Below are 25013 nucleotides of genomic sequence, written 5' to 3' on the forward strand. Positions count from 1 at the left end.
TTCTTCTTGTTTCCTGCTTTGCACTTTACAAATGTAACAATCTTGGGGCGCCTGGGTGGCTCAGTTGGTTGAGCGTCTGACTTCAGCCCAGGTCACGATCTCACAGTTCGTGGGTTCGCACCCTGCATTGGGCTCTGTGCTTACAGCTCAGAACCTGGAGCCTGCTTTGGATTCTGTGTCTCCTTCTCTCTCTGTCCCTCCCTGCTTGTGCACTCTCTCTCTCTCTAAAATAAATAAACATTAAAAAATTAAAAAACAAAAACAAATGTAGCAATCTTTAAACAGTATAATTCCATTTACCCATTCCCTCTTGGTTAGTGTGATTGTCTTCTGTTTGACTTTTCATATGGTATGAATCCTACCATACCCTATTATTATTTTTACTTAAATAGTTTTCTTTTAAGTAAATTACAAACAAAAAGAAAATACAGACTTTTCTATTTATCTACTTATTTACTGGTGCTCTTCATTCTTTTCAGTAGATCCAAGTTTCCAGCTGATAATTATTTCTCTTGAGCCTATAGGACACAAGCAGGTGGCTGGTGACAAATTCCTGTAGCTTTTGTTTAGCTAAAAATGCCTCTCTCTCTCTCTCTCTCTCTCTTTTTTATCTTTGGTTCTGAAGGATTTTTTAAAAAACTGGATATAGAATTCTGGATTGAAGTTTTTTTCTTTCAGCATCTTTGAAATGTGGTTCTCTTATTACCTGGCACCCACTGTTTTCTCGTGAGAAATCAGCATTCATATGCCTCTTTGTATAATGTATCTTGTGGGGGGAGGCTGCTTTGAATATTTTCTTTTTATCTTTGGTTTTCAGAAGTTCGGTTGAGATGTGCACAGGTGTAGTTCTTTTTACATGAATCCTGCTTAATGTTCAGTGACCTTTTTGGATCTGTAAGTTGGTGTTTTTCATCAAATTCAGGGTATCTTCCAGTCATTATTCTTTTTTCTGCCCTACTTACCCTGTCTTCTCTTTCTGGAATTCCTATTATGTATATGTTAGAAATTTTTAGATAGTCGCACACGTTTGTGAGGCTCTATTTATCTTTTTTTTTAATTTCAAAAAATGTTTATTTTTGAGAGAGAGAGTGCGCTAGTGGGAGAGGGCAGAGAGAGAGGGAGACAGAATCCAAAGTGGGCTCCAGGCTCTGAGCTGTCAGCACAGAGACCAACGCGGGACTTGAACCCATGGACCACGAGATCATGACCTGAGCTGACGTTGGACACTTAACCGACTGAGCCACCCAGGGGCCCCTTAAATTTTTAATGTTTATTTTTGAGAGAGAGAGAGAGACAGAGCGTGAGAGACGGAGGGGCAGAGAGAGAGGGAGACGCAGAATCCGAAGCAGGCTCCAGGCTCTGAGTTGTCAGCACAGAGCCCTCTGTGGCGCTGAAACCCATGAACCGGGAGATCATGACCTGGAGGCTCTATTTATCTTTAGTGTTTTTTCTCTCTAGTCTTCCAATTACTTAGTTTCTATTGATCTGTCTTTTTAAGTTCATGGACTGTTTCTTTTCCATTTTCAATATAATGTAAAACTTATCGAGTGAACTCTTTATTTCACTACTTTTCAGTTTAAGAATTTCTACTTGGTTCTTTTTGATAATTACTTTTCTTGGCTGACATTTTCTATTGGTTTACTCATTAAGGCCATATTTCCCTTTAATTCTTTGAACATCTTATTAATACTTTGGACTTGTTTATAATAGCTGTTTTAGTCTTTGCCTATCAATTCCAACATGTAGGCCATCTCACATTCAATTTCTGTTGAATGTAGATTGCATTTACCTGTTTCTTTGTGTCTAGTGGGTTTTGTTTATAGTCATTGGCACTGGCTAATTTGTTAGATTCTGGATCTTGTTACCTTCTCCTGGAAAGTATTGGTTTTTTGGGTGGGAGGGTTTTGTTTGTTTGTTTGTTTTTCCTTAAAAAGGCAATTACATCACTGCTTGATCGTCTTGAACTTCTGTATGCTTGGTTTTTTACATATTATTAGGGCAGCTACTTAGGAACCTAGGATGTCCCCAAGCCCCAGCAATGTGGTGATAGTCAACCTCCAAGCCCTGTCTTCCCTGCAGATTTTGTTTAAGTCTGGGTTTTAGGATCTAATTAATGCAAATTTAGATTAGCTCCCACTCTAGGGTGTGGCTTCTCTGGAGATTCAGCTGGTTGCCAGGGCATGTTAACAAGGTGTTAAAACCTGTCTACTCTGGCAGTTTTGGAACTCCCAACTCCTCCGTCCTAAGGCAGTGCTATTTCTACACTGTTGGATCTCTAACATCTTTCTGTTCCACTCTCAACCCTGTAGCAGCTGCCTTCTGGTCAGCCCCTGGTGGTCTTGGCTGCATAGGTACAGTCCAGCCTTCACCCCATTATTCACTGAAGATTCTCACATGTGTTTCATGCTCTTTCTTTGTATAACTTCTTCCTGTCCATTTCCCTACTTGCTGATTCCGGCCCCTTCAGCTACCTCAAATTCTGCCTCTGCCTCCTCAACTCAACAGGATTCCCATAATTTCAACAGGAATCCCATACAGGAATCCCAGATTCTCAACAGGAATCCCATAATTTCCTTGGGATTCAGCTTTCTGTATCATGGTTGGAAAATTATTCCCAAGCAGAGGACTAAGTGATCAAGAGTTCATTTTGTGAGTTTTTCTTCTCTCAGAGGTCACAGCCTTTTTTTTCCCCCTCATGAAAGGGGAACAGACTTTAATCATAAAAAAATATTTCTAGTGTTTTTTCTCCCAGTTTATTGAGAACTAATTGACGTACATCATTGTACATGTTTAAGGTATGCAGTACGATGGTTTGATTTGCGTATATTTTAAAATGATTACCACAGTGAGTTTAGTTAATATCCATGCTCTCCTGCAGACACAATGAAAAGCAAAGAAGAAAAATTTCTCCTTGTGATGTATCATACGGCAGTGTTAGCTGTAGTCATTGTGCTGTACATTATATCCCTAGTACTTGTCTTATAACTGGAAGTTGGTACCTTTTGGCCACCTCCCTCTAGTCACCCTCTCCCTACCCCTACCTCTGATAACCACAGATCTGAACTCTTTCTCCATGGGTTTGGTGTTTTAGGGATCACAGTTTTGCACTGCCTGTTGTTCACTGCCTACAAACAGCTGCCTCAGATATTTTATAGTTGTTTATGGTGGGAGGACTAGTCCAGTACCGCCTACTTCATCTCATGCTGAGAAACAGAAGGCAGACTGTCCTTACTTGTTAATTACAGAAGTAATCCATGCTCTCTGAAATAATATTAAAATCATATAGAACTGTAGAAAATAAGAATACCAGCCCCTCTTTCCCTTCCAGAAATGATTGCTAATAACGGTGTGGTAACCATTCTTGCAAACATACATACACAGAATATTAATTTTTCTCATACAAATGCATGTTGTGATACATTACTCTTTTTTTGCTTAATATTCATACCTTGTAACTGCTTCTGAATCACTGTGTATAAATCTACATTCTTTTTCAAGTTGCATCATGTTCCATTGTGTAGATACAATTTATACATCTTATTTTATTGAAGTATAATTGACATACAGTGTTCTGTTAGTTTCAGGTGTACATCAAAGTGATTTGATATTTTTATATATTGTGAAATCCCATGATAAGTCTAGTTCATTTGTCACCACACAGTTATTACAATATTATTGACTATATGCCCTACGCTGTACTTTTCATCCCTGTGACTTACTTATTTTATAACTGGAAGTTTGTACCTCTTAATCCCATTTACCTGTTTCGTCCGCCTCCCTCCTCAACCCCTCACCTCTCTGGTAACCAGCAGTTTGTTTCCTGTATCTTTGAGTTGGTTTCTGTTTTGATTGTTCATTTGTTTTGTTTTTTAGATTACCCATATAAGTGAAATCATCCAGTATTTGTCTTTCTCTGACTCATTTCACTATAGCAGGATTTCATTACGTATGGCTGGATGGTAATCCATTGTATACATACATCACATCTTCTTTATCCATTTCCGTATCGATGGACACTTAGGTTGTTTCCATATCTTAGCTGTTGGAAATAATGCTGCAGTGCACATAGGAGTGCTTATATTTCTTCAGATTGGTGTTTTCATTTTCTTCAGATAAACACCCAGAAGTGAAATTGCTGGATCGTAGGGTAGTTCTATTTTTAATTGTTTGAGGAACTTCCATAGTGGTTTCCATATTGGCTGCACCAGTATACATTCCCACCATCTGTCTTTTAGGTGATAACTGAGTTATGTCCCTTTTTTGTCATCACATACAGTGCTAAAATGAACTTCTTCATACTTAAATCCTTGTATGTTTATAAGACTGTTCTTTTAGAATAGATTCCTACAAGTGAAATTGCTTTGTCAAAAGATATATAAATTTTACTGTTTTTACAAATACTGCCAAAGTGCCCCCAAAATGATCATACCAATTTACACTCCCATTAGCAGTATACAAGTGTCTGTTTTTTCATGCTTTTATGTGTATTTGTAAAATATTACAGCAATATTTTTAATTTCTGCTGATTTTCTGGGTTAAAAAGTGCATCTCACTTTAGCTTGCATTTGTTTACTAGTGGAATAAGGATCTTTCTGTATATTTACTGTCTGTTTATATTTTTCCATTCTGACTTGCGTATTTATGACCCTGCTCGTTTTTATATTGTTATTTGTGATTGATATGCAGAATTCTTATACACTGTAGATATATTTTATTTTATATATTGCAAATATTATCTCCCGGTCTGTAGCTTGTTTTATAATCTTCTTTATATTTTTTACAGTGTACAGCTTAAAATTTTTATGAAGTCAAATCTGTCTTTTCCTGCATGACCTCTGGGTTTTCTTGTCATGCTTTCCTCATCTTTGTATACACCTGTTATTGTTCTTGCTGATCGCTTAACAAGATTTCTCTCAAAAGAAAGGTTTGTAGTTAATAAAATACACTTTGATATACCCAGGCTGCTGTTGGAATTTTGGCTGTAAAGTAGGGACTGCTACTTTTAAGTACTCCAAATATTCCAGAATGGCAACCATTTGGAACAAAGGATTTTGAAGGTCTAATGTTTTCATGGACAATTTTTTGTGATATCATTATTGTCAGTGACAGGAAAAAATGAATCTTTAGCTGTCCAAGAGTAAATCCAAATGTTTCCTGACTCCCAGTAAGCTCAGAAACAACCAGATGAAATAATGTAAAACCTCATTTGTAGTGAATGCTTATCTAGCAATAGATATTTTTTTTTTCCTTGCGCACATAGACCCCCTAAAGTGAAGAAGAGAAAAATGAGAAACTGTTCTTAATTCTAGAATGCAGTGGAAAACGTGGTTTGCATATGTGCAGCAAAAAGCTTTGGAGGGTTGGAATTGCACAATGAGTGAAGGCTGAGCAATTGCTTAATAAGGCGTCCACATTGGGGGGGTGTCCTTTGCTCTTGTGCAATTAGGGAACTCCAGAGCTGCCTGAATAGGGGATTTCCTTTTGTTTCTTACATGCCATTTTAAAAATTCACTTTTTCCCTTCTTTTCAGTGTTCATTCTTTTTTTCTTTAATTGTTCCTTTGAATTCTTATTTGTAGTTTTCTTCTTTTTTCTAAGGAAGAGATGAATTAGCCATACATCCACATGTCCCTACCTCTGTGACTGATTAGAAATGAACCTGGGCCAGGTTCTACAGACGGTTGCTGATGGTTTAAAGATTTCTGGTTCAGCTTCTTCTCACAGTTGCAATACTCAGCTGGTTCTGAGTGTTTGAAATATGGGTTCCTGATCAGCCAGCATTCGTTTTTCAGTACTGGAATTTTGCACATTTTGTAATGAGTTTTCTGAGGTTTTTGCCTGTTTTGCTTTAATGGCGACCGACACCTCCTGATGGAGCTCAGCTGCAGACTTACTAGAAAGTAAAGCCAAACTTTAAGCTGAAAGCATAGGAGCCAACCAGTAAGAGCTGGAGCCTTACAGTACTTATTTCTCTCTTGGCCAAAGAAACGTCCTTGTTTTCTCCCTTCTTCCCTCTAGCTTGCTCAATCATACTCGTGTTAGATAGTACTTACTTAGTAAGCATGCTTCTGATTCTGATTCTGTTCCCCTTACCTTTGTGCTGGGGGTACTACTCTTTTCTCTCAATTTTGCTCTGTTCCAGGGGAACAGGAGAGGTAGTTGGGTCTGAGTGCCAGAAAAGCAGAAGTTAAGTATGTGGATTTCATAGCCGCATGTATGAGTGTTTGTGGGGCAGGGAACTTCTAATGGAAAACATTTGTGTTGCATCGAAAACAGAGCGAGGCCTGGTTAGAGTCTGTCTGCTCTGTCTGTCAGTCTGTTCCCCACCAGCACTAGTCATTGTTCTCCTGGGAGTCTCAGGCGTATTGTGGTTTCTTCTGCTCTTGCTATCCTCTAATCTTGCCAGAGTTTTTGTGTCACGGGTGGCCCCTTTCGCAGTTTGGAGCAAGGCTGCAAGGGTGGTGACTAATGGCTTTGAAGACACTCAAGCCCACATACTGGCTTGGAGACCCTTTCTAGGGTGACCCTCAGGAGAGGGAAGGGTCTCCAGCACAGATGGTGGGACAAATGTGCTTGGACTCATTCAGATGGCGTTTTTAGTCCCTGATTTTAGTTCTAGCAAAGCACAAACCAGAAGAACGGAGACCAGAGGCAAAGGCTTACGTTTGGGCTTGCCATTTCATTTGTAAATGCTCCGTAAGGGATGCACCTGGATGCCCAAGCTTGTCTCTGAAGGGCTGATATCAATCACGTTGTGTGGCTGGATCCCCTTTGGGAAATAGAGAAGAGAAAGTACTAATTTCCCTGAGGATAGTGTCACTCCAAGATACGAGGGCCCTGTAACTTGAGCTGTTTCTTTTTTCCCCCTCCAGACCCTCTGAAATTCACATTTGTTCATCATTTTAAAAGAAAGAAAAAAAGAAAGAAAACAATAAAAAAAGCAGCAGCTCAGAGTTTTCTGGGTCCCCAAGAAGGCACTTTACCAATGTGGTTTTCACATTTTCAGGTTTTTGGCTGGTGAATAAGATTGAGCAGAAATGCTTCTTCCCCTGATAACAATACATTCAGATGCAGGATCAGGAGCGTGTGGATTAAAACCAGACGGTGGATGATTAATATTTTTGCTTATAGAGGTGGACATGGCAGCTTCCTCCATTTAAATGAAAAAGCTCCTTCTCTGCATTTGTATGTGTGCCTATCCTTACATGCTTGGGCTCTTCGGAGGCGGGAGCTAAGAGTTTCTAGTTCAGTTATAGTTTCCAAGTACCCTTTCCTTCCTCTCACTTGAAGCACCCAAGAAGTAGTACTAAGGATTAAGCTGTGAAGCAGAGGTGTGAAGATAAGCTACTAAGACAAGAGCAGGAATGTGCTCTCTTTTCCAAGCTGACTGCTTTCACAGCTCTCCAGGTACTGATGGAACACACATCTTTAGCCACTCAGCCTTCTCGCTCCCTGTGGACCTGTGACCACATTATAAGAGGTATAATTTTCCTTTGAAAATATTGCCCCTTTGGAGGTGCCCATCCCCATCATTTCACTATTAGATAATGATATGAAAGGAAACTTTATTATTACAGGTATACTTTGTATTTTGACCTCACTCAATGACAACACAACAGAGATTTCGTGGAGAATACTTTTAATTAGAGCTTGACAGGTGTTTATTATTTTTAAAAAATGTTTCAGGATTTAGTTTTTTGTTAGGTTCTGCGCACCTTAACCTGTTCAGACCAAGAGGCCTCCAGTTAGCCTAAATCTCTGCTTTCTCCCACAACCTTTAAACTTGAATCTACTTTGCCCTTTGTAGAAACAGAGATCTCTGCCCAAATGAAACAGGAAATGAAAGGGGAGGAGGAAAACCAGGCCGGGACTTGGTATCTTTTTATCTGCGTTAAAGAAGATTGCATTGTCCCAGCAACAATGAAAAGTGTTGGGGACAAAGAGTATATAAAGTTCTTTTTATGCCAACAGAAATCTGGGTCTGTTTTAATGTCGCCTCTAATTTCAGGGTGAAAATGGGCTCTGTGTCCAGCCCTGTCACAGTTTAACTGCATACGTTCCCAGTTGTCCCCGATCACAGAGTGCGGCGATGTGTCCCTAGTTCATTCCCGTCCCCAGAGACCCAAATATGTTTGTTTACACACGTTAAAATCCACTCTTTGTGGGGCGCCTGGGTGGCTCGGTTAGTTAAGAATCTGACTTCGGCTCGGGTCAGGTCATGATCTCACAGTTCGTGAGCTCAAGCCCCGCGTCGGGCTCTGTGCTGACAGCTCAGAGCCTGGAGCTTGTTTTGGATTCTGTGTCTCCCTCTCTTTCTGCCCCAACCCTCCCCCCCTTCAAAAACAAATAAACATTAAAAAAAATTTTTTTTAAATCGATTCTTTGTTACACAGTTTCTGACATACAGTCATGTAACTGTCACCACAATTAAGATACAGAGCATTTCTGTCATCCACAAAAACCCCCTCATGCAACGAACTCCTTCACCCCTAGTCACCTCTGATCTTTTTTTCTGTCATAGGGACGACTTTGCCTTTTCCAGAATGTCATATACATTAAACCAGATAGTAGTTAGCTTTCGAGGCTTCATTCACTCAGCATAATGCATATGAGATTCATCCATGCTGTTGCCTAGATCAGTAATCCGTTCTTTTTTGTTTCAGAGTAGTATTCCATTATATGAATAGACCACAATTTGCTTATCCATTCACCAGTTGATGAACATTTGGGTTGTTTGCAGTTTAGGCGATTATGAATGAACTACCACAAACATTCATGTATAGGTTTTTATGGGAACTTAAGTTTTCATTGCACTTGGGTAAATAGCTAGGAATGAATGTGTGCGTCAGTTGGTAAGTGTGTGTTTAATTTTGTTACAAACTGCCAAACTTTTCCAAGGTGGCTGTACCATTTCACATTCCCAGCAGGCGTGTATGAGAATTCCAGTTCGTCCACAGCCCTGCCAGCATTTGATTCCACATTTTATGTGTGTGTGTATGTGTTTAAGTCATTCTACTAGATATCTCATTGTGGTTTTAATTTGCATCTCTCTGATGGCTAATGATGTTGAGCATCTCTTCGTGTGTTTATTTGCCCTCTGTATATCTTTGGTAAAGTATCTTCAGATCTTTTGCCTATTTTTAAATTGTATTGTTTGTTTTCTGACTGAGTTTTGAGAGGTCTTTATATAATCTGGATGCAAGTCCTTCATCTGCTATATATGTGTCATAAATATTCTCTTGGTCTAGCTTGTCTTTTCACTTAGAGACTAGGTTTTGACTGATTAAATGCTGAGAGCTAGAGGTTTCAGGCTCTCTTGGTAGAGGAAAGTAAGGAAATCGAGACCTTAGTCAGCAGAAAGATGTGAGGACCACCCCTTTTGAAGCTGTTTATTTAAAATAAAAGAAGGGGGAGACGGGTGGGCCAAGATGGAATTGTGCAGACAGATGTCTGAAGCTTTTTAAAATCCCTTCTCTCTCTCCTGTCCCTACCTACGATGTGGATTTGGGGCTCTTGCCTTCAACTGGGTTCTTCAGTTTCTGCCATCACTCCAAATCCAGCTCTGCACACTCCAGTGGAACGCCCAAGAGGGCAGACCAGCTGCTTGCCCAGAATGTATTCCAGACTGAAGGCGGTTTTGATAAGTAATCATTCCCAAGCCCTAAAGTGATAGCCTCCGAGGAGTCACCCACTTTGAAGAGCTTCTTTCATCTCCAGCTGGACTCTTTTCCAAACAAGCATCGGCAGAGCCTAGTCAGGGCTCTGCCACACAGGGTTCTGCCATGAGAAGCAAATTGGCAGCAACAGGCAGCCCCCTGAGGCAGTGGAATTCAGTTCTTAGAACATGCATTAAATGTGGACGAGATATTTATTTATCATGGGACTCTTTCATGTTGCATGGAATTCTTTTCCACAAGGCAGCCCACTTAGGTACAGGGGAGGAAATATGTCATGCCCCATTGGACAAAAGACAAGAAAAGGTAGTATTTGTAATCTCGTCCCTTTTGGAAAAAGTATATCTATATTTTTATACTGCAGAGAGGGAGTAGAAAAGAAAGCCTCTATACGGGACCTTACTTGGCGGCAGCTTCTTGTTCTGTAGGGTTCAGGAAGACTGAGGAAATGCAGGTTGTTTGGAAAGATCCAGTTATAGCTGCTTTGTATATTGTGATGGGTGGAGGGATGAAGTGAAGTGTGAAGGCCCCTCCCACCCTCCATCTTGCCTCAGACTACGTCCTGGAGCCCCAGGGCAGAGAAGCCACTTTCATTCCTATTTCTTGGGATTGTTGACAGCCACGTAGTGATAAGAGAACAGCCAGCAGGATGAGCAACACACCCAGCACGTTGGCGAAGAAGGCGAGCTGCACTTCTGTGATCATCCTGATGGGCTGGGCTTGCTCCCGGACTCTTGCCACTTTTTAATTGCCGACACTTTTTTTTTTTTTTTAAGATTTTATTTTTAAGTAATCTCTACACCCACCGTGGGGCTCGAACCCACAACCCCGAGATCAAGAGTCGCCTGTTCCACTGACTGAGCCAGTCAGGTGGCCCCTAATTGCTGACACTCTTAAAGTCTTTATTTTTCTTAAAGAGCATTTGCCACTGACTAGACGCTAGCAGAGTTTCTTTCCTTTCTGCACATGACATGGGTCACACTGCATGTGATGGTCAGAGAAAGGCTGCTTTAGCTCTCTAGGTCTGTCCAGTTCTCCAGGATAATGTAGTCTGGTCAAGGCTTTGTGGCTTTTGACCCCAATAGGAGAGATGTATAGAGAGAGAAGAATTTCTGACCCGTCACTAATCTCAGTTATTTATTCAAATACGTTTATTCAAATGTCTTTTTGTAAACAAAACATCTTTTAGTCAGGCTTACAACTGTTTCTGCTCATGTAGGTACAAATTTCTCACTTTACTAAGGACAAATAAATTCAATTAAAGATAAAGTTGTACTGTAGAATAATAGTTCAGGCTTTAAAAACAAAGGGAGGGGTTAAAAACAAGTTCTGCAATAAATCTGCAAGTGTGGAATCTAAGGGAAATGATCCCATCTGGAAAACTCTACCAGTGGTGCCGCGGCTGGTTTGTGGAGCAGTGCGGATCGCAGAGTGAAAAAAGACCCTGCAGTCTTGAAAGATGACAGGCTTCTTAATTGATGTCCATTTCAGCTGGTGCTGTGCCAGCTTATGTTGGCCCCAGTCCAGCGTTCCTGTAATTTGGGAGCCAGGTGTGAAGCATTTTTGTTCCATCTTGTTCCCCAGCATCTACAGAAGCCTCACGCATCTCACTTGAGGCAGCAGCACTCTGTAGGAAACAGATGTACAGGTAGAGATGGAAGGAAGTGTCACAGCTGGGTTATGGATATTAAAAAAAAAAAAAAAATCCTCCTCCACACTCCAGTGAGATCTGGGCTTGCAAGTTAGGGGAAAGAGTATTTCACCACCTCAGTATGAGGTGTAACTACCAAGTATAGCCTGATTACGCTGATACTCATTTTTGATTTTTTAAAAACATGTCTTACTACCTTAGAGTTAAATTTCGTATAGGCAGAGATCTGTAGTGATTTGCCTTCTCACTCTAGGAACAGCGTATAAAGAATATCTCGAGATGGCCATCAGAGTTGGGTTTGATCACTTCCATAGCATCTGGGAGTCAAGAGAACAAAACCTTCTGAACCACTAGCTACTCCTGACTAGGCGGGGACACAGCTGTGTTCTTTTGGGGGATCTTGATGAACACAATAGAAAGTACTAACATCATCTGTCTGATGCATTGATACTAGGCCCTCGATGCTCAAGAGTATGGAAGGGTTGTCCCCCACCCCCCAAGAACTCATCTCAGAATGCAGTCTATGTCCTTTCTAGCCCTTGGGTTAAACTTAACATAAAAGAACAGGCATTTCTGCCTTTCAGAATTACCAACATGAGCAGGACCCACCCTGTGAGAATGTTAAAGCCCTGTGGACATGGAACTTAAATATTGGAATCAGTGTTTTGCCACTGGCTTACATTTTGATATAAGGTAAGTTTTAGCCTTTGAGAACTAAGAGTCAGCTCTGTTTCCTGGAGGGCCCAACTCATAAGCAGATGACTGAAGAGAGGCTTTGTTGTTCCTTCCTTTAACTCGGAATTTCACACAGACAAGAGTCGAAGATCGTTTTTGGCCTTGAGAATCAGACCATGAAATCAAAGAGTAACTACAAGCCTGCATAGGTTGCTTTTTTGCTCCAAATATGCCAGGGTCATAGGGCAGTTGTTGGTTCACTGATAGCTTTAATCTGTTCTTCCTTACGTTGTCAATGCCAGGAGCTGGAAAATGGCTATACCAGACATTTCAAGAGGGTGAGGAACTAGGAAGGAAGGTTTTCCTTTAATCAAAGTTTTATTTAAAACGGGCTCATTTTGGGGCACCTGGATGGTTCAGTTCATTGAATGTTCAACTCTTGATTTCGGCTCAGGTCACGATCCCAGGGTCACGGGATCAAGCCTCATGTCGGGGCTCAGCGTAGAGCCTGCTTAAGATTCTCTCTCTCTCGGGGCGCCTGGGTGGCTCAGTTGGTTAAGCGGCCGACTTTGGCTCAGGTCTTGATCTCACAGTTTGTGAGTTCAAGCCCCGCGTCGGGCTCTGTGCTGATAGCTCAGAGCCTGGAGCCTACTTCAGATTCTGTGTCTCCCCCTCTCTCTGCCCCTCCTCTGTGTCTCTCTGTCTCTCAATAATAAATAAACGTTAAAAAAAAAATTCTCTCTCTCTCTCTCTCTCTCTCTCTCTCTCTCTCTCTCTCTCTGTACCTGGGTGGCTCGATGGCTTAAGCATCCGACTTTGGCCTCAGGTCATGATCTCGCAGTTTGTGAGTTTGAGCCTGGTGTCGGGCTCTGTGCTGACATCTCGGAGCCTGAAGCCTGCTTCAGATTTCTATGTCTCCCTCTCTCCCATCCCCTCCCCTGCTCATGCTCTGTTTCTCTCTCTCTCCCTCTCCCTCTCTCCCCTGCTCGTCTCTCTCTCTCCCTCTCCCCTGCTCATATAAACGTGCTCTCTCTCTCTCAAAAAAAAGAAAGTTATTCCATTTTTAAAATTATAATTGTTAAAATATACATAATGCAAAATTTACCATTTTTAAGTGTACAGTTCTGTGGCATTAAATATATTCATGTTGTTTTGCAACCATCACCACCATCCATCTCCAGGATTTTTTCATTTTCCCCAGCTGAAACTATACCCATTAAACACCAACTCCCCATTTCCTCCCTCTCCCAGCCTCTGGCAACCATCATTTTATTTCTGCTCTGAATTTGACTACAAACCTCATATAAGTGAAATCATTCAATATTTGTCTTTTTGTGACTGGCTTATTTTACTTAGCATAACATCTTTAAGGTTCATCCTGTTGTGGTACATGTCAAAATTTCTACCTTTTTTAAGGCTGAGTAATATTCCCTTGTGTATATACACTATATTTTGTATCTGTTCCATGGGATGGACGTTTGGGTTGCTTCTACCTTTTGGCAATTGTGAATAATGTTGCTGTGAACACGGCCAGCATACAAATAACCTGTTCCAGCCCTTGCTTTCACATCTTGCGGATGTGTACACAGAAGTGGAATAGCCGGATCGTATGGTGCTTCTGTGTTGAGTTGGAGGACTTGCCATAACTGCTTTCCACGGGTCTGCACCGTTTAAATTCCTACCAGCAGTACACAAGGATTCCAGTTTTTCCACATCTTCACCAACACTTTATTTTCTGGTTTTTTGATAATAGCCATCCTAATGGGTGTGAAGTGATATCCCTGTGTGGCTTTGATGTGCGTTTCCTTAATGACTAATAATGTTGAATGTCTTTATTATGTGCTTACTTAATTGTGTACATTTAAAAAATACAGTTTCTACCTTCTCACTTGATTGCCTGTGGGATACCTGAGCATTAGTTTTTTCCCTCTGAGCCAAAGGAGGGCAAAGTAGAATAAAAGAAAGTGTCAAATGTGAGCTCTGATCCTGACTCTGCTATAGGCTGGTTGTGTGGTCTTGGACAATTCATATAACCTCTCTGGGCTTTTGTCTTTTTGAATAAAACTAGGAAACCTTTAACTACCTTATCGATCTCAAAGAGGATAAAAAGGGATGATCAGGTCTGTGAAAGTATTTTGTAAAGATTTTATAAAAGTGGGGAAATGTGTATTCAGATAGTTTGCCCATTTTAAAAATTGGATTGTCTTTTATTGTTGAGTTGTAGGAGTTCTTTTTATATTCTGGATAAAGTCCATTATCAGACATATGATTTGCAAATATTTTTTCCCTTTCTATGGGCTGATTGTCTTTTCACTTTATTGAAAATTTTTAAATTTTGATGAGATCTATTTTATTTAGTTTTTCTTATGTTGCACTTTGGTGTTACAAAGACTTTTTGTTTAATGTTTATTTTTGAGAGAGAGAGAGAGAGAGAGTGCACATGCATGTGCAGGTAGGGGTGGGGCAGAGAGCGAGGGAGAGAGAATCACAAGCAAGGCTCTGTGCTATCAGCACAGAGTCTAACATGGGGCATGACCTGAGCTGAAATCAAGAGTCAGGTGTTCAACCGACTGAGCCACCCAGGCTTTAATACTGACACATCTTAGCAAATGTGAAATTCCCCTTAAGTTTTATCTTCTTTGGGCTAAACATTCACCAGAGAAATCAAATAGATCCTTTTTTTTTTTTAATATTTATTTAAGTAATCTCTATACCCAGTATGGGGCTCAAACTCATGACCCTGAGATCAAGAGTTGTACACTCTTCCGACTGAGCCAGGTGCCCCAAAATCAAATAGATTCTTGACCAACACTATCCCATAGAACTATCTGTGATAATAGAACTGATCTGTTTCCACAGTATCCTATCCTATATGGTAACCACTAGACACTTGTGACTCTTGAGTACTTGAAATGTGACTAGTGCAGCTGAGAAACAGAGATTTTAATTAAACTGAAATATCCACATGTGGCTAGTGGCTAGTGTATTGGACATTTCAATTCTAGATTGAAATTCTCTTGGCCACATTCCTCTATACCACTGGTTCTCAAATTGTAGTACTAGGACCAGCAGCATGAGATCCCCCTGAGAACATGTTAAGTGTGTAATGTTTTAGAGCCGTGAATCAGAAACTCTGAGAGGGGAACCCAGCAATCACTTTCAACAAGTTTCTTCTGGTGATTCCAGTGCAACGACACTTGAAAGCCAATTCTAGTTCTTCAAAGTTCCTTTTGAAAGCAACACTCAGACATGGTCTGACGTGCGTGGATTTCACCTGAAGAATGTTTCAGTGGCTTAAAAAATACTTTGAATACTATTACCTAGATAGCACATTGACTGGTATGTTGTAAAATAAATAAAACATGGTTATGCAGAATTTTTTTTTTTTAAATAAAGTACCAGCTGCGATTAAAAAGAAGAACAGTTAATGAGAACTTTCCTATAAATCTCACACACAGTCTTATATAGTGCTGGAATTAGAACCCGGAGCTTCTGATTCTCAGCCTGGTATGCTTTCCACCTATCAGGCCGGGGTTCATGAAATAGGCCCCACTGTTGGTTGGGTTTGGTGTCTCCCAGAAGAGAAAAAGCTCGTTCCTCAGCATGTATTTCACCCTACCCCCTTTGGGGGGCGTTCCTGCCTGCTTCTTGTACCACTTCCCTTTTGTTAGGGTGCCTCTGTAGTCACAACTGATGCCTGGGGAACTTCTCCCCTCTTCAGGGTTTAACAGACTTCACCTATATAGTTATCTTCTTTTAATATGGTTTCTGTCCTCTTATACTTAAACCCTAGAAGAGGAGCTGGCTTGTTCTGTTGCTGGCCTTGAGCCAGATGTCATAACTTCAGGCAGTGCCACGCTGCATATCTCCAGCAGTTTGAAATGGAGAACGGAGTTAGAGATAAGATCAGCAGCTTTAGGTGATGGCATTGTTTCAAATAAACCATGCATGACCCAAAGCTTCCACTTCAAATGGGGAATGAAATTGCTTCATCCTTTGACAGCTTGCTCCATGAAAGAAATTTATCTTCACTTAATTGCTTTAGATCCCAAGAGGCTACATACAGTAATTTCTAGGAGATAATTATATCAATTTTTAAAAATACGTGACTGTGAACGTGAATATGCAACTGCAGCGGACAAGGAGGGAAAGCATTGGAGGACCACAGGTCCTGGTTCACTTTGCTGGTGGGGTTCTGTTCTCATTCTTGGAGTCCCCTTGGGTCTCAGTCCACTCTCTGAATCTACTGATTGAGATGCGGGGGCCTAGGTATAGCTCCGTGCCGCTAGGGTTAAACCATCTTGCCTACTACTCATAGCCGGGTAGCATTTTGCTCAAACTCCTCCCAAGGCTGGGAGGGGTTGGGCTGGCTGGCTGACTTCCGGCTACATGTCTTCATCTAGTCCGGCTGGGCACAGTCTGTCTACACTGTGGGCCAGAGCCACTGGGGGTTCCGGTCAGTGGCAGCTGAAAACCAGCAAACTTGTTGATTTTAAAACATGACTATTTAGATGTTAGGGATAAACTTCCTGTAGATGGGACGGGCTCCTTAATCTAGGCATGTTTCAATTTCCAGGCCTCCTCCTTTCACTGGCCTTTATATTTGAGAGTCTAAAACTTCCACTCTGTCATTTTCATTAATCCCAACTACTACCTGCCTTTACTCCACATTTTTTTTCTCTCATTTCTCAAATTCCAGGGTTTCCCACCACCTCCTACTAAATAACTATTTCCGTGTTGTGGGACAACAACTCCTAGAAAGATCAGCGGTATTTTCTGAGTGTGGACACAGTTCTTCTGGGTCCCCTCTCACCCCTTTCTGCCTGCATCTGCCTTTAAGACTACAAACAGAACATTAAATTGCGTGTTCCTTGAAGCTGCTCTCTCATAGACATCCCTGAGTGTCTAGTGTGGTGCTACAGATCTCATGAGGGCTTGATAAATATTTTCTATGTGAGTAAGAGCCAGTGTGGCATAACTGGATGACATGGTTTACAGGCACTCCTGCCCTAAATACCAGGGAGAGCTCGCTTAGAGGTCTAGGGGACTTCTGGATTCTGTACTAAGATCAACGAATACCTGAGCTAACTTAGGAGGGGGAGGGGTTGCCAAAATCAAGTTGGTCCAACTCAAGCAAGACTCTGCAAAGCCACAGATTTCCATTTCTTATCAAGTTCTGTCCCAACCAGTCCCATGGACTTTTCTCACAGGGGTCATTCTCCGGGTGTCCTTTGTCCCTCCTTCTCACTTAGTCCAGGTTCACCATACTCTTCAGATCAGAGCATAGTGATGTCTTTTCTTTAAACTCCTCCCCAAGAAACCTGACAGCTAATTTGCATTTGAAAAAGGTCATACTGGTATGCCTCCAAGGGAAATCTGCAGCAAGTACTGTCACATCATTTCTTGGATTCACATCAAGGAGTTTTTGAAGGAGTTACACTTTTGCTCACATCTAAAACATGAGCACCTGAGTAGCAGCCTGGAGGGGTCATCAGGGTCAGGGTATTTGTTCTAGTGTGTGTTTTTGAAACTAGAAAGACATTTGTCTGTATTATCACCACCTCTGGGACCCTCTTCCTCTGGAGCTTCTTCTCTGTCTTGCCCATCAGATTAATAGTAGATACTTAAGAGAATTTTCCTAGTCCTAAAATGAAACATAACGATCTTACTTAGAAATGCCTGGAGTTGTCCAGGCAGACAGAACAAGCCAGTAAATTGTTGAGTTTTACTTCATGAGACTGAGTTTGCATTGTTGAGAGGGTACCAGTCCTTCATAAGAACTTAAATTACCTGCACTATTATTTTAGCCAACCTCCCATCCCCCATCACAAAGATACTAATTCCTCAACTTGACAGATGGCTGATTTTGACAGCTTTATTTACTATACCAAGCCTTCCATGGTCAGTAACATTGCTTCAGGCCATTTCTTTTAGTTTGATCTTCTCTGAGGAGCAGAACTTGCCTGTTTCTCCACCTGTTTTAATTAAAAAACATACTAGACGTATATTGGATATATAAGGACTTATCAAGAAGGGTAATTGAACTTCTGATGTCTTTAGACCACAGAGCCAGGGGTGCCTGGGTGGCTCAGTTGGTTGAGCATCTGACTCTTGATTTTTTTCAGCTCAGGTCATGATCCCAAGGTCGTGGGATTGAGCCCCATGTCAGGCTCTGCACTGAGCTTCTCTCTCTCTCTCTCTCTCTCTCTCTCTCTCTCTCTCCCCTTCCCTCTCTCCCCCCACTTCCACTCCTCTCCTCCCCACTCCCCAACTTGTGCATTCTCTCTCTCTTAAATAAATTAAATAATAAATAGACCACAGAGCCTAAAAAGAGTCTATCCTTTTCGGGGAAGTAATCCTCTTTTGTACATTTTTTGGTGGATTCACTGAAACCAGTCATTCTGGCATGTTCGATAAAGCTTTCCGGAAGGACGTTTGTCTCACTCAGGACTTTGTGTGTGTGTGTGTGTGTGTGTGTGTGTGTGTGTGTGTGTGTGTGTGTATTGAACAAATGTGCTTATCCCTCTGAAAAGAAGGTAATAATTACCCAAATCCCAAATAGGGAAATTGGGACTCTCCAAGGATTTAGGGCCATCAGGAATAGGCTAAGAAAAAGCTTTTTAGCATAGGTATTGTGAAGAAATGAGATCAAATAGGAATGAGGAAATGACACAATTTCCTTCTTTCCTAGAGCTTTCTCTGCAGACTGCACTCTCCAGAAACAGTAGCCACTTAGCCATGTGAGTCTATTTAAATTTAAATTACTTAAAATTAAATAAAATTCAAAATTTAGTTCTTCAGTCACACTAGCCACATTTCAAGTGGTTGATAGCAACATGTGACTAATGGCTACCATATTGTTGAGAGCAGGTATAGAAAATTTTTATCATTGGTAGAAAGTTTTGTTAGACAGCTCTGCTTTGTGATAAAGTCAAGAAGTATGACTTGGGGGAGCCTGGGTGGCTCAGTCAGTTAAGCGTCCGACTTCAGCTCAGGTCACGATCTCACGGTCCGTGAGTTCGAGCCCCGCGTCGGGCTCTGGGCTGATGGCTCGGAGCCTGGAGCCTGCTTCCAGTTCTGTGTCTCCCTCTCTCTCTGCCCCTCCCCCGTTCATGCTCTGTCTCTCTCTGTTTCAAAAATAAATAAAAAAAGTTAAAAAAAATTAAAAAAAAAAAAGAAGTATGACTTGATTGTTATAAGATTGGAGGTAATGACAGGAAGAATATAGAAAGGGAGACACTGGGATTTGAAGGGCAAAACTCATCTAATTAGGAATGATTCAGGATCAGAGATAGTGGACTGCAAAGAATGGTAGATAACGAGATTCCTATTGAGATAATTTAACAATGTATTTTATAGGATGCAGGATACAGGTTATTTCTCCTGAGTGATCAGCTTTCATGATCTTCTGTAAGAACTTTTCATAGTCAAATAAGCACAATGTCTATTCCTGGACTTTTTCTAATCCTTTTCTAAGTCTGTATCTTTGTGTTTCCCATCTATCATTATCATACCTGTGTTTCCTTTCTGAGTGTCTCTCTCGTTTCCATTGATAACAATTACATTATCCTTTTACATAGTGCTATTATGATGTGTTGTTTCGCTTGATTTCCACTACTCTATAAAGTATCATCCACATTTTATAGGAGAGAAAACTAAGACCAGTTTATCTACAAGTGTATTATAGTAATAGGTCAGAACCGAGATATATCATTAAGTTTGAATGTGTGTAGGACTCCAAAGTCCTACACACATAAAATTTTATTCTCTCACATCAGAGTCCAGAACTAGGCAGTCCAAGGCTAATGTGAAGGCTCCACCAAGTTGGGAGATGCTGAGGCCTATTGCAGCTCACTACGCCAATATCCTAGGATGTGGCCTCATCCCAGGATGGCCGCTAGGGCATCAGTGGGCAGCACAATGGAGGAAGAGGACAAGTTCTTTTACTAAAGAGGAGGAGACCGGGTATTGGGAGTTAACTGGCAATCTCTGCACTAACAGGCATTTTGAATTTTGGTCTAGTGCTTTTGCACTGTTTCCTGTTGCCTCTGTTTCATTAGCTAATGATTTAGTCATCCAAGTCTCCAGGGCAAACAGTTTTTCCAAAGAATTAAACATAAGGCCCCTCTCTTCCAGATGAACAATTACAATAAAAGCTACCATTTATTGAGGGTTTGCTATACTGAGAGCTTTACATGCATGAAAACATTTCATCCTCACAACCCTATGCAGTAGGTACCTTTACTAGCCACCATTTTACTTAAGGAGACTGAAGTATAGAACCATTAATTGGCTTGCCCAAGGTTGCACAGGTAGAAAATGGCAGAGTCAGAATTCAAGCCCAAGAACTCTAACCCCAGAGCCCATTTGAACCACTGCTACTGTACAGAGCCTCTTGAGGAGGTGCCGTAATTGCCTAAAGGTGGATGGTGGCCCCCATCACAGCCCAGGGGAAGAGCTTTTCCAGACACATCCTACAGGCATGCCATTCTCCTCCTTGGGATTATTCGGAAGCTGTGCTAATAAAAGCAATACATTTGATGTGTCTTCTTGTTTTTTCATTCCCTGTTCCCTTTCCTCCTGTTCTTCTCCAAAACTGGAGCCTGGAAAAAGAGATTAAGTGGCATGCTTTATTTAGGTTTTTAGAAAGTTCATATCCCTGAACTCATGTTGGAACTTGCATGAGAAGATTGTGCTGGGAAATTAATTAGGTGTCTGTAGAGAATCCAGAGGCTTGAAGTTTCTATATCTTGTTAATAGAAATTTTGTTTCCAAATTTAAATTTGTATTTTCTCTTCACTCTCAAGCCCCCTGTTTCAGTGTTCTAGTTGTGACTGTGGCTGGACTCTTCCCCGTGGACCCCCCAGAGAGATTGGTGCTTGAACTTACAGTCCATATTTAACCTGGGCTTCTGTGCCAGGGTTGGACATCTCCCCTTAACATACTCTGGTAGTCTTGACTCCTGACATTAATTGAACATAAGATATTTATTGAGCACTTACTGTTTTCCAGGCACTATTCATAGTACTAGGAATTCTGTAGTGAATGAGACAGATACTGTCTCTTACCTCATGGATCTTATGTCCTAGTTAAAGGGAGACAGGCAAAAATCTAGTAAAGAAATAAGCCAAATAAATTCAGCTTATGTTAAATACCATGGAGGAAATAAAATGGGGAAATTTGATGAAAGACTGACTGGGGGAGTGGATTGAATCTGTCACATAACCTGTTCCACATAACGTACTACTTTGAGCTACTATTTTACCACCCTTAGAGTAGAAGAGCTGATGGTGAATGGTGATCACAAGCAGAGGCTGACCTCCATCCACCTTGGTGCAACTTAGAACTATCTTGGTAACAGTCGTGATCTCTACTCAGTTGTTTGGGATTTTTTTGTTTTGTTTTGTTTTGGTTTTGGTTTTTTGGTTTTTTGGTTTTTTTAGCAATTCTTACGTAAAGAAAAACAGAATAGTTAACAAACACCTGGGTACATTCCACTCATTTTTAAAAGAAATAATACATTATAGATACAGTTAAAACTCCTTCTTTATCCCTCTAGGATCCCATTTCTCTTTCTCCTTCCCTAAAGGTAGCCACCATCCTGAATTCATTGTATCTGTATATCTTTTATATATATATATATATATATATATATATATATATATATATATACACACACATATACATAAACAATATAGTATGATTTTTGCATGTTTAGACTTTATACACATGACCTACTGTGATTATCATCTACTTTGCTTTTCTTACTCAGCATTACAGCTTCTAGATTTATGTTGATGTGCGTCGTTCTGTTTCTTTCATTTTAACTGATGTATACTAATCCATTGTATGAATATACCACAACTTATTGAACTGTATTACAGATGCACAATTTTTTAGAACTGCCAACAATACTGCAGTCTCTTGGTATAACATAGGAGATTCTCTAAAAAATGTATCTAGAAGCAGAGCTGCCGCGTTGTAAGGCATGCTCACCATCAGCTTTGCTAGCTGTTGCCAGATTGTTTTTCAAGGTGATCATACCACTTCACACTACCTAGAAAAGCAGATGAGTTCCAACTCTTCTACATTCTCACCAAAACTAGGCATTTTCCAAACTTAATTTTTGCCACCTTGATGGTTTTAAAACCTGTCATGTTTTATTTTTTGTTTTCCTTATTACTAGAGGGGTTAAACATTTCTTCATTTATTAATTAGCGATTTGAATTCCCTTGTTAAATTCCATTTTCACAGGGTGCCTGGGTGGCTCAGTCAGCTAAGCATCCTTCTTTCGATTTCAGCTCAGGTCATGATGTCACGGTTTCCTGAGTTAAAGCCCTGCGTCAGGCTCTGTGCACTGGCCCTGCGGAGTCTGCTTGGGATTCTCTCTCCTCTCCTTCTGGCCTCTTCCCCCGCACACACTGTCTCTGTCTCTCTCAAAATAAATAAACAAACTTAAAAAAAAAATTCCATGTTTATATTTTCTGCCCATTTTTCTCTACTTACATTTTCTGATTGGTTCTTACTGATTTGCAGGTATGGATATGAATCCTCTGTCAGCTAAGTGCATTGCAAATCTTCCAATCTATAGTTTATCTTTTAAATTCACCTATTTTCATTTGTATGGAAATTCCTTTTCTGACAAATTTGTCGATTAGTTCCTTTATGCTTTATGTCTTATTTAAAAAATTCTTCCCAGATATACATACAGTATTGTCCATGTGTTGCTAATTGAGGCTGGGTAGTGGTCGTCAGATTTACTTATTATAATAGTTCCCACTTTTGTATATGTTTGAAATACTCCAAAATTAAAAAATTTAGAATAAGTACACCGGAATGCATTTAGTAGCAAATGTGCTTTAAGTTTTATCGTATAGAAAAATCAGTTGCCCTAGTACTAATAAGCCAAATTTTGTAATTTGGTGAGGTAAAAGGGTTACTTTGATCTCTGTATAAAATTTGTCACTTGATCTTTTTTTTGAAAAATCACTTTGTTGTTAGGTTAAATTGTCGACAAGAAGAATTGCAATTCTACCTGAAAAAAAAGTAAAAAGAAAGAAAGAAAGCCTTATCCACCCTGCGGTCACAAGAAACATATATGTACATTTTTTTCTTCTTTAAGTTTTATTTTACTTTATACATTTACATCTTTGATCTGTCTGGAATTTATATTTGTAAATCAGGTTTCTCTATATGTGGGTCACTTTAATGGTTCTCTGTTCCTTTTTTTTTTTTTTTTAATGTTTATTTATTTATTTTGAGAGAGAGAGAGAGAGTGCACATATGCAGGGGAGGGGCAGAGAGAAAGGGAGAGAAAAAATCCCAAGCAGTCTCTACACTGTCAGCGCAGAGCCCAATGTGGGACTCAAACCCATAAACCACGAGACCATGACCTGAGCTAAAATCAAGAGTCGGATGCTTAACCAACTGGGCTACCCAGGCACCCTGTCTCTGTTCTGATTCATTGATCCAGTGGGCCAGTCAATACCACCATTCTGGTTTATAAGTCTTTAAAACTACAAGGACAAGTCTTCCCACTTTTTTCTTGTTTTACAGAAATGTCTGGACTTCCTAGTTCTTCTTCCAGATGAGATCAACTTTTCAGATTCCTCCAAAAACTCTGTAGGGATTTTGTTTGTAATTGCACTGCATTAAAAAATTAATTTGGGGAGACTTGCCATATTTATAGTATTGAGTCTTTCCATCCATGAACATGATATGCTATCAATTTAATTCAGATCTTTGAGGATGTTTTGTGATCTTTTCCATAAAAACCCTGCACAGCTTTTGTTACTAATTTGAATATTATATTTTCCAGTTGACTATTAATGGTATAAATGTGAGTGCTATTTTTTCTGTTGATCTTCTGTCCACCAACTCTACTATAATTTGTTCTAATAATAGTTGCCATTAGAGAAATTTTTTACTTTGTTTCTGACCATAATAGCAATGCTTCTAAAGTTGTGTCATTAAATCTGCTTTTGCCATGGGTTTCTGATAAATATCTTTTATCAGCTTAAGGATATTCTCTTCGGGGCGCCTGGGTGGCTCAGTCGGTTAAGCGTCTGACTTCAGCTCAGGTCGTGATCTCGCGGTCCGTGAGTTCAAGCCCCGCGTCGGGCTCTGTGCTGACAGCTCAGAGCCTGGAGCCTGCTTCGGATTCTGTGTCTCCCTCTCTCTCTGACCCTCCCCCGTTCATGCTCTGTCTCTCTCTGTCTCAAAAATAAATAAAGGTTAAAAAAAATTAAAAAAAAAAAGAACATATTTTTGACCATACTTTTTTCATAGGTGATAAATCTTTTCATTTATTTTCTTAGGTGTTTTATTCTGCCTGCCTGCCATTTATTCTTTCTGTCCATATTATTTGAGCGACAACTATATGTTTATACCATTCATTGTGCTAAGGAAATAGAAGAGAAGAAACCTGAATCAAATAGGAGTATGCTACAGTTAAAGGACAACCTTAGCTTAGTGAGGATTTGTGGGAAATCAATTTTATTTTATTTTTTTTTTTAATTGTTTTTAATGTTTATTTTTGAGACAGAGACAGACAGAGCATGAACAGGGGAGGGTCAGAGAGAGAGGGAGACACAGAATCCGAAGCAGGCTCCAGGCTCTGAGCTGTCAGCACAGAGCCCGACGCGGGGCTCGAACTCACGAACTGTGAGATCATGACCTGAGCCGAAGCTGGACGCTCAACCGACTGAGCCACCCAGGCGCCCTGGGAAATCAATTTTAAAGGTATAAAAAAAGAGGGGCACCTGGGTGGTTCAGTCAGTTGAGCATCTGACTCTTGATTTTGGCTCAGGTCATGATCTCACAGTTTGTGAGATTGAGCCCCCGCGTTGGGCTCTGCACTGACAGCACAGAGCCTGCTTGCAATTCTCTCTCTGCCCTCCCCCACTCTCATGCACACGCGTGTGCTCACACTCTCTCTCTCTCTCTCTCAAAATAAATACTTTTTAAAAAGTGTTAAAAAATACTTTAGGGGTGCCTGGCTGGCTCATTCGGTAG

The 25013-nt window shown here is 40.6% G+C and overlaps 1 protein-coding gene and 1 pseudogene across 10 annotated transcripts in view; one reads left to right on the forward strand and one right to left on the reverse strand.

Moving 5' to 3' along the window:
• The window catches only part of SMG6 (SMG6 nonsense mediated mRNA decay factor), a 226297-nt gene that overhangs the window by 130292 nt on the left and 70992 nt on the right, over nt 1–25013 (forward strand). The gene's annotated exons all lie outside the window — the stretch shown is intronic.
• LOC102951335 lies at nt 10270–10421 on the reverse strand (annotated as a pseudogene).

This window comes from Panthera tigris, chromosome E1 (genome assembly GCF_018350195.1).
Source record: "Panthera tigris isolate Pti1 chromosome E1, P.tigris_Pti1_mat1.1, whole genome shotgun sequence".
In the NCBI taxonomy this organism is placed as follows: Eukaryota; Metazoa; Chordata; class Mammalia; order Carnivora; family Felidae; genus Panthera; species Panthera tigris.